The sequence below is a fragment of the Mya arenaria genome, chromosome 10 (assembly GCF_026914265.1).
Source record: "Mya arenaria isolate MELC-2E11 chromosome 10, ASM2691426v1".
NCBI classification, from domain to species: domain Eukaryota; kingdom Metazoa; phylum Mollusca; class Bivalvia; order Myida; family Myidae; genus Mya; species Mya arenaria.
This window is the reverse complement of record NC_069131.1, coordinates 5,567,666-5,577,116: the sequence shown is the minus strand read 5'-3', so window position 1 is coordinate 5,577,116 and position 9,451 is coordinate 5,567,666. Positions and strand designations below refer to the sequence as shown.

General features: G+C 34.2%; 1 long non-coding RNA gene and 2 other non-coding genes across 5 annotated transcripts; all 3 read left to right on the top strand.

Annotated features, from left to right (window-relative positions):
- The first annotated feature begins 201 nt into the window (after positions 1-201).
- On the top strand, positions 202-4,855 carry LOC128206320 (uncharacterized). Of its 3 annotated transcripts, XR_008256444.1 has the most exons (7): positions 202-452; positions 786-856; positions 1,248-1,336; positions 1,773-1,848; positions 3,010-3,086; positions 3,320-3,434; positions 4,795-4,847. It is a non-coding gene; the product is annotated as an uncharacterized LOC128206320 (long non-coding RNA). The 3 variants fall into 3 exon arrangements; XR_008256442.1 differs by lacking the exon at positions 202-452 and having other exon boundaries at positions 635-856; XR_008256443.1 differs by lacking the exons at positions 202-452; positions 3,010-3,086; positions 3,320-3,434 and having other exon boundaries at positions 635-856; positions 4,795-4,855.
- Positions 4,856-8,515: 3,660 nt separating this feature from the next.
- Positions 8,516-8,597, top strand: Trnal-caa (transfer RNA leucine (anticodon CAA)). Its single transcript has one exon. It is a non-coding gene; the product is annotated as a tRNA-Leu (tRNA).
- A 148-nt stretch (positions 8,598-8,745) lies between these two features.
- Positions 8,746-8,827, top strand: Trnal-uaa (transfer RNA leucine (anticodon UAA)). The gene has a single exon. It is a non-coding gene; the product is annotated as a tRNA-Leu (tRNA).
- Positions 8,828-9,451: the final 624 nt, after the last annotated feature.

Below are 9,451 nucleotides of genomic sequence, written 5' to 3'. Positions count from 1 at the left end.
AGTTTGTGCCAAAACGTTGTTAACAATAAATTGAGTGATGAACAGACAATGATTAGTAACAAAATAAAATGTATGAACTGTTCGTGTTTTATTGTGTTTATCTATAGTAATCTAGTTGGAATCACTTAAGCTTCAAGAACAACTATGCTTGCTCATAGTTATCAAACGAGTAATGGTCATATAGTCATATATATATGTGCAAATCGCTATGCATAACTCCTCAAAGATACACAGAATGTATCGTAAAATGCTACAAAGTACGATACTTAAGCAAAATAAAACATGAAATAAAGTAAAACAATCACAGAATAATGTTACGATTTTCGGTACAAGCTATACTGAGCTGATTATTATAAGGGAAAGTGTTGTCTGTCGTATTCACTTGGATACGGTTGAACCATGTAAACAATACTCTTTGTGTGTAAAATTTGGGATATTTTCTGTGGTTGAAGGTACGACCTTGGTAGTTATAGTTTCTATAATGTGTTCGCGATTGAATCAAGCCGGGTTTATGCATATGCAAGAGATATAAATGATTTTACGAGGTTTTAAACATTTCCAATTTCAGAAAATATTTCTACTTTCGATTTCGTTTTTCTGAAAATGAACAAACTTTTTTTTTCCTAATGTTTAATTTCATAAAACGATACATAATACATGATTAAGATAATTTTAAATTATTTTTAATGAGTGTATTTTCTTTATTTTCGTAAAAGTTTAAAAAATAAATAAATAATGCAATTCATGGAATGATATGACGTGATATGTATGACGTCATATTGCAGAGTTCTCGCTGTGCGCTGGTCGGCCATCTTGAAAAATAAATTGTGAAGGTCGTATTTCCAGCTTTCCTGCGGTAAGTATGACATGCATGCTTAAAAGTTTTATGAGAAATTGTGTCTAAATATATGATGTATCATATTACCAGCAAGTTTTGTCGATGTATCTATTGAATTCCATAAAAACTTCTGTCAAAAGAAATTGCTCCCAGCTCGTTTTAGAATGTTTCGAACATTCTCGAAGCCGATTTTAGAAACTTTAATTCTCGGCTAGATATGTTGAAAAACATAGTAAGCGGTGTTAATTCATATCTCTTGTCTTGTTTATGTCATATTTTGAATGATTTTAACTTTGTTTAGGGACCAAACTGACAGAAATAAGAAATGACAAATCATGCGAGATTGATAAATATCTTCTTCTATTTGTTTGTTTGAAAAATATGTTGAAAATTATTTTTTTTAAACCAGAGACGGCAGTTCAGATGCAGTCATCCTGTGTGTCAGAAAGCTGGTGATCAAAATGGTTGAAGGCAGTACCCAAGAAAGTACATTTACAAGTAAGTAAAATCACTGAAAATTAATTCCATGAAATGAACTGTCATATCATAATCTCAGTGCTTAGTCTGTTTGGAAATATTCTTGGAATAATTTTTATAAACTGATAATTTATCTAATAACAGACACTGTGTTTGATTTATTACATTGAACTGCTATTAGATAAATTTTCAGTTTGTGTTTGATATCTACCAATGCCATAAATGCATAATTTTGTTCCTGTTGTGAATGATAAGAAATGTTGGGAACATAATACCTTCTGCATGTGAATAGTTTTTCTGTTTCTGTTTGTATGTAGGAAGTATTTTGTTTTCAGGATTATTTCAACATTGTTGATGTGGATGAAATGTGCACTTAGCCATGCTTTTAATGGAATGAAAAATGTAAAAAACTAACAAGCAATATGTGCAGTTTTGTTGATAAAATGTTTTGTTTCAGAGTTGTGAGGAGTAACCTAGCCTATATAACCTGAAGCTCACCCAATATGCAGTGTGTTCTGCTCTGTCAATAACAAGTAATTTCACCAAATTTCATCAGAAACAAATCTCAAAGTTACAATGAACAGTAAAGTTAACTCATCTTGGTACTTTAATACACTGAAACACTGAACCAACATGATTTGATTTTGCTCTTTGTACTTATTTCACATTATGGTAGCAAAATTACAGCTATGTGTCAGATTCATGACATTTAGCATTTGTCATACATTTCACTCTTTCAGTTGTCAAACCAAATGCTAAGTGTCAAATCCATTCATGATATTTAGCATGTGTCATACATTTCACTATATTATTTGTCAAACCGAAAGATGAATGTCAAATTATTTACACATGCTCAGCAGTTTATCATAAATTTTACTCATTTTATTTGTCAAACCAAAAGATGAACGTCAAATTATTTGAAGATGCTAAGCATTTATCATACATTTTACTCTCTTTATGACAAATTGACTCACAAATTTAAGCAAACCAGGTGACAATGTACAAATCATTTAGGGTGACGAGCTTTTTGGTTACCTCGCCCGGCCAAACAAAAAGACTTATATATATACTAAAAGTGTTTTAGTTTGGCCGGGCGAGCGAACCAAAAAGCTCGTCACCCCAAAATACTTGTACATCGTCACTTTGTGTGCCTAATTTTGAGATTCAACTAAATCGTTCTAAATTCAATGTAAAAAAAAGTTTCATAAGGGGGGTACCCAGTGTGAAAAAACTACATCGCTTAAACGCAAATGCGCTTTGGTAGGTATATAGCTAAAACGCGAATGCGCTATGGTGAAAATCCAAAGTCAAAAATTTTGAAAATTTTGAAAAAAATTGAAAAGATGTGAAATAAATCATGATTTTAAGCACTGTTTTAGTGAACAGCTCTGTCATTTGTAAATCAAAACTGAGAGAATGGTTAATATGTTTTGAGACAAAGCATTTATAACTCACTGCAAATATTCTTTGGTGGTCAAAGACTTAATAGAAGTTAATTAGCCAGTGTTCATATTTAGTAAATGAAAATTAGTGAGTTGAAGCTTATATTGTTAAGTTTTATTGTATATCATCTGGCAGGGAAAACAAGATCATTTAAGATTCATGTTTTTGGTGGCAAACAAATTGAACAAGTATTGTTCTTATTTTACTCATTGATGTTTTCATTTTTCAACAGAAATGTTTTGTTTTTTCAGCTCTGTATGGCTGGTCTGACCTCAGTGGAAGTTGTTCGTTTAAATGGTTTCGGGACATTGAAATAAAACAACACGAGGTAAAATACAAAGTGCTTATTTATTTTTTAACTTGTTTATCCAGTAGTATATGATAAAAAGTTTTTTAACTTGTTCATCTAGTATTATATGGTACATACAACAATAATGTAGAATATTAAATCACTGAGTTGCGGCTTCTCTGAACAAACATCTGTTCACTTTATGTCCACAGTTTTTTGAGAAACAAACAGGGCATCTGTTTTCCCAGTTTGTAGATTTTCTCGTTTTGCAGAATGTCCCACCAAGAGTGAAGGGTTGCCTGTTTGCTTCAGATTCCCAGTCCTCCTCGCTGATGATTTCTGAAGTCCTTACGCAGTCACCCCAGTCTTCAACCTCGGTTTGTACAGGTGATAATGTTTTTGAACCATAGTTCATTGTCATGTCATTGGAATTGTTCAGCTGCTCCAGTTCTGACTGTAACTCTGTTTTGAGTACAGCAAGTCTAGCCTCAAGAATGGCAATTCTTTTAATTTTGCGGTTAAGTCTCTCCATTGTACAGATCATAAATTGCTGTAGGTTTCAAGTTTTGTAATGATATTAAGTATGCGTTACATATTAAATATGCACAAAAATAATGCATTCGATCTGCATTTCACAAGTGTAAAACATCACAAATGAATGGTATTTCAATCTACTTTTTTGTCAAACCATATGACATTATTTGTTCATTAGTAAAACAAATTGATGAATATCAAAGCGATTCATGATACTGAGCATTTATTAAACATTTCACTTTATTCTTTGTCAAACCAAATGCTAAGTGTCAAATCGATTCATGACACTGAGCATTTATCAAACATTTCACTCTATTATTTGTCAAACCAAAAGATGAACGTCAAATTATTTACAGATGCTAAGCAGTTTATCATACATTTCACTTTATTATTTGTCAAACCAAATGCTAAATGTCATGTCTTGAATCGATTCATGATATTTAGCATTTGTCATACATTTCACTCTATTATTTGTCAAACCAAAAGATGAATGTCAAATTATTTACAGATGCTAAACAGTTTATCATAAATTTTACTCATTTTATTTGTCAAACCAAAAGATGAATGTCAAATTATTTGAAGATGCTAAGCATCTTATCATACATTTTACTCTCTTTATGACAAATCGACTCACAAATTTAAGCAAACCAGGTGACGATGTACAAATCATTTAGGGTGACGAGCTTTTTGGTTACCTCGCCCGGCCAAACAAAAAGACTTATATATATACTAAAAGTCTTTTTGTTTGGTCGGGCGAGGTAACCAAAAAGCTCGTCACCCCAAAATATGTGTACATCGTCACTTTGTGTGCTTAATTTTGAGATTCAACTAAATCGTTCTAAATTCAATGTAAAAAAAAGTTTCATAAGGGGGGTACTCAGCGTGAAAAAACTACATCGCTTAAACGCAAATGCGCTTTGGTAGGTATATAGCTAAAAAGCGAATGCGCTATGGTGAAAATCCAAAGTCAAAAATTTTGAAAAAATTGAAAAGTTGTCAAAAAAATCATAATTTTAAGCACGTTGTTAGTGTACTGCTCTGTCATTTGTAAATCAAACCTGAGAGAATGGTTAATATGTTTTGAAATTAAGCATTTATCATTTTTGTAAAAATCCAATGTTATAAATGAAACAAAATTTACCAGAGTAAACATTAATGTGCTATTGTATGTAAGAATGTTTCGTCTTTTACACGTTTCATTTCATTTTTTCAGATGAGATGTCATACACAGGGGATCCGACAGAAGACAGCAGACAGAATTCGTCGATCTATTTTGAAATGTCATTGTTTATTTGAAAAAAGATACCTATCCACACTTGTTCGTTTTAAAATATTGTTTGTATTATATGTGCTTTGTACCGTTGCTTTTTGTTTATCAGTAATTCTCCAACACTTGTATTTCGTGTTTTACATGAACATTGAAAATTTATCATACAGTAAATCATTTCGAAAATGAAATTTAAATGGAGAAATACTGATTTATCTGTTTGCTTTTAATGTTTGTGCTGTCTTGCTTACCCCAGTAACGCGGGTCTTGTTTGCTATTGTGAGTACTGTTGTTATTTTTTTTGGCCATCCAAAGTATTGTTCACGAAAGATAACACATTTTTTTCATAAAATTGGTTACATTTTGGTCTGTCGATTTTTTTCATTGAAACCACAGTCAAACGGTTTTTCACTACATTTTTTTATGAGAAACAGCCAGACTTGGTCACGGCTGAAACCGAGGAACATTTGTGATTGAACAAAATTTTAGCAGTAATGCTGCTTGTAATTCATAAATTTATTAAGCTTTGGTCTTGTCATATTGATTACGATATTGGTTGGAACATAACTTAGTAAAATGGTAAACATTTTGATAGTGTGCACAAGAGCAAAATTTGCACTGCATTTTAAAATGTTTCATTTTTGTGAAATGCTGTTGACAAAATGATTTGTTTGCTCGTGCCAGCATGGGTCGACGAGATTCGTTTCTCACTGTCCTTTATGCGGCGGTTTAGGATGCAAGCCTGTTGTTTTGTCAATGTCTATAAAGTTCAGCTTGAATGAAAATTGAAATCAATATTGCAAGATCAAGCAATTTTTAAAAAAAATGTTAGAATGTAGATGCGTTGTGAAATACAAGTGAAATGTACTAGGCTCATTGCATTCTTAGTTTGGTTTCGAAGTGCAAAACTTCATTCATCACAAACATTCCTCTTGAACGACCGAACATTGATATGTGGCAATGTTTTCGTTCAGCAAAATGATTTAGCAAAAGTAATTTAAAGGCTAGCATGAGTATGGAGGTGTCATTAGACCAGCTTAGTATTGGTGTAAGGTGGTGTACAGTGCCAATACTAGGAACCGCTCATGTTCACCATGTCACGCTACAGGCAATGAAAAATAGGGAGTGGCAACCTCTTTGTATCGCCGTGGTCCGACAGTCCACACAGTCTTTACAATGAGAGGGGAAACATAGGCAATCGGATGCTTCTTCCTAAGTGTGCCTTGTCGAGTAACTGCCTTTGGCGTTGCCTTTATTTTCAAATTCAACAAATCTACATTTGCAGCAAATCTCTCAGATCTCACAATCATAAGCTATATGCACAAAAAACACCAAGTCCATGAAACATGAAAAATTGATATCTTACTGAAACTGGCGTTCACACAAGATTTCATGAAAAAAATAAAATCTTCATAATGATCAAATTCAACAAATCGACATTTGCAGCAAATCTCACAGATCTCACAATCATAAGCTATATGCACAAATTCCACCAAGTCCATGAAACTTGAAAAAAATGATATTTTACTGAAACTGGCGTTCACACAAGATTTCATGAAAAAAATAAAATCTTCATAATGATCAAATTCAACAAATCGACATTTGCAGCAAATCTCACAGATCTCATAATCATAAGCTATATGCACAAATTCCACCAAGTCCATGAAACTTGAAAAAAATGATATTTTACTGAAACTGATTTCACATAATCTTCATAGAAAAACTACTTCATTCACAGATTTCAAAATCTCGAGCCATTTGTACAATAATAATGCGGAATCAAGTGATAATTCTGGAACTATTTCATATGAGCGTATAAATAAAAACGGTAAAAAAAATAGTCCTAACCATTTATGCACAATTATAATGCGATGCGCATTAATTTTGGCCATCGGGTATATAAGCTCCACATTTTTCAATATTCGTCATTCCAGTAGCAAGCTCTTAGCTCAGAAGTGCTGTTAGTCTGCTGGGAGCCCAAAGTGGGTTTGAACTTCTCAGATTTCTCCTCGCACTATGAACTTGGTGCATCAGAGATACAGAGAAAATATCTGAGAGGTTTTTTGACCTTCTGGTTTGAACATGAGAACCGTATGTCGCGATACCTCATAGTTTTTCGCTCTTGAGTCTGGCCAGCTCATGTTGTCGATCACTTTGACATCGCCTGACGAATACGATCATTCTCTGTGATAGCCATTAGATCATATACAAAAAGCGATTTTGGCAAGTGATTTGTTATTTGCGTCTGGTAGCATGAGCATAGAAGTATAGCTTCGACGAGATTTGTTTCTCATTGCTCAATATGCTACGGTCTTGGATGCAATGCAATGATTTTGTCAACTTCGCAAAAACATTTTGGCAAAAGTAAAATTTGAGAGGCTACCATGAGTATGGAGGTGTCGTTAGACCAGCTTAGTATTGGTGTAAGGTGATGTACAGTACCAATACTAGGAACCGCTCATGGTCATCATGTCGCGCTACAGGCAATGAAAAATAGGGAGTGGCAACCTCGATGTATCGCTGTGGTCCGACACTCCACACAGTCTTTACAAAGAGAGAGGAAAACACAAGCAATCGGATGCTTATTCCTAAGTGTGCCTTGTCGAGTAACTGCCTTTAGCGTTGCCTCAGTTTTTTTCAAAATTCAAAATTCAAACTTCAATCGCTTCTTTGCTCAGAAGTTGCGATACATAAAAGGAAATGCTTTCTGAGATTAAAGTTAGCATTTCCTGCCTGCAAGTAAAGCGAGCAAATATGCCTCCATGTGCTTAAGAGGTGTGTTTGAAAGGGAACTCTGTAGCCTTCTCTTAGATCAAAAGAGAAATAAGTCTACGAGTTTTCGAGCCTAGCTTGTGGTTTTGGGTACTTGAAGTTGATCGCATATTTCCAATCGTTCACTGATCGATCTATGCGGCTGTAGCACTCGATTCTTGCTTCAGTATAGCCATTCATGTATCTGAGACCATAAGTTCGGCGTTGTGCCTACAACGAGTCAGCAATACCCCGTTTGTTACACCCGAGTAGTCCAGCACTCTACATTATAGGTGTAACAAATTGTAGAAGGTCGCCTGGAAGGCCTCTAATGGGTGCTGATTTTGCGTAGTGTATGACACTAGGAAAATAGGTTTCTGGCTCAGAGTTACCGTTTTCCGATCTCGCTGATGCCGTGGGTAACCTGACCAATGCCAGTCACAAGTCTGGATGAAAAACAGGGAGTGACCACATTGCATAACAAAAATACTTTTCACATTGAATGTTTGACATTATAACAATTGTAAACATTTGCTTGTGTTTGATTTCATGAAAACAATTGTGTATAATTATGTATATTGATATGTTTGCAATGTTATGAATACTATGCATGTTTGTACTTTGTTATCTGCTTACATTTTGAATAAAACATAAACTGAAATTAGAAGCATTAGTTGTATATGAGAAATTTTCAATAGTTATGCAACGATTGAGTGAAACAAAATTTAAGCATCATGAAGACTTTCGTCTTTTGAAATGCTTCAAACTGCAAAGCTCACTTCACTTTCACGTGAAAGCAATTTTTAAATTTCATCTCATATTTTTCAAAATCTTCAAACATAAGAAAAAACTCATGTTTCCTTTACATTATAATTTCAAGCTCTTATAATCTTCACTTCTCAGTTCATTTGCACCTAGTACGGTGGCCGAGTGGTTAAGGCGTTGGACTCAAGTTCCAATGGACAATGTCCGCGTGGGTTCGAACCCCACCCGTACTAATACTTTTGCATTTAAGGCAATTGTACATTCAACTAAGTGTAACTGTTAAGTTTTGTAAGGAATACATGAGCAATTTGGCAGATCGTATGGCCTTTGCATTATAATTTCAAGCTCTTATAATCTGCACTTCCCGGCTCATTTGCACCAAGTACGGTGGCCGAGTGGTTAAGGCGTTGGACTTAAGTTCCAATGGACAATGTCCGCGTGGGTTCGAACCCCACCCGTACTAATATATTTTGCATTTTTGCTGACATGCGATTAGTATCCAAGATATTTCGTAATTTGGCATCACCTCAGCATGAAAGAAGAATTGGACAAGAGTTGCAACAACAAAACGATGAAAAAAACATTTGTCAAATTTGTGTTACGGACAAAAAGTGTATTGTGTTTACGCCTTGTGGCCATTTGACTTGTCATGCATGTTCAATCAAAACTAGTAAATGCTATTTTTGCAGAACTGTTGTTATTGGAAAATATCAAATTTATGAATAAATCGTAAACAATTATTTGTATTTTTGCTTTCTGATTATTTCATTTTCCGGTAAGGCGAACTGTGCTAATCACTCAAACACTACCAGTTCTGATTCACACAGCTATGCTGTAGACAACCGCAATACGCTAGTTAGCTCAAATTTCTAACATTGGTTAGCAAAGTTGTTGAATGCAAGTTAGAGAAATAATGTATACGCTTTTTAGAGTACTTCAAACTATTTAAACATACAGCAGTGACTGTACTTTTCACTAACTATGGCAAAACGATATACTGACATCGTTGGGTTTGCTGGACTACAGTACAATGATTATTTCAAAAGATTCTGTTGGGAATGTCAATTGTGTTGTGCTGGAGTCTTTA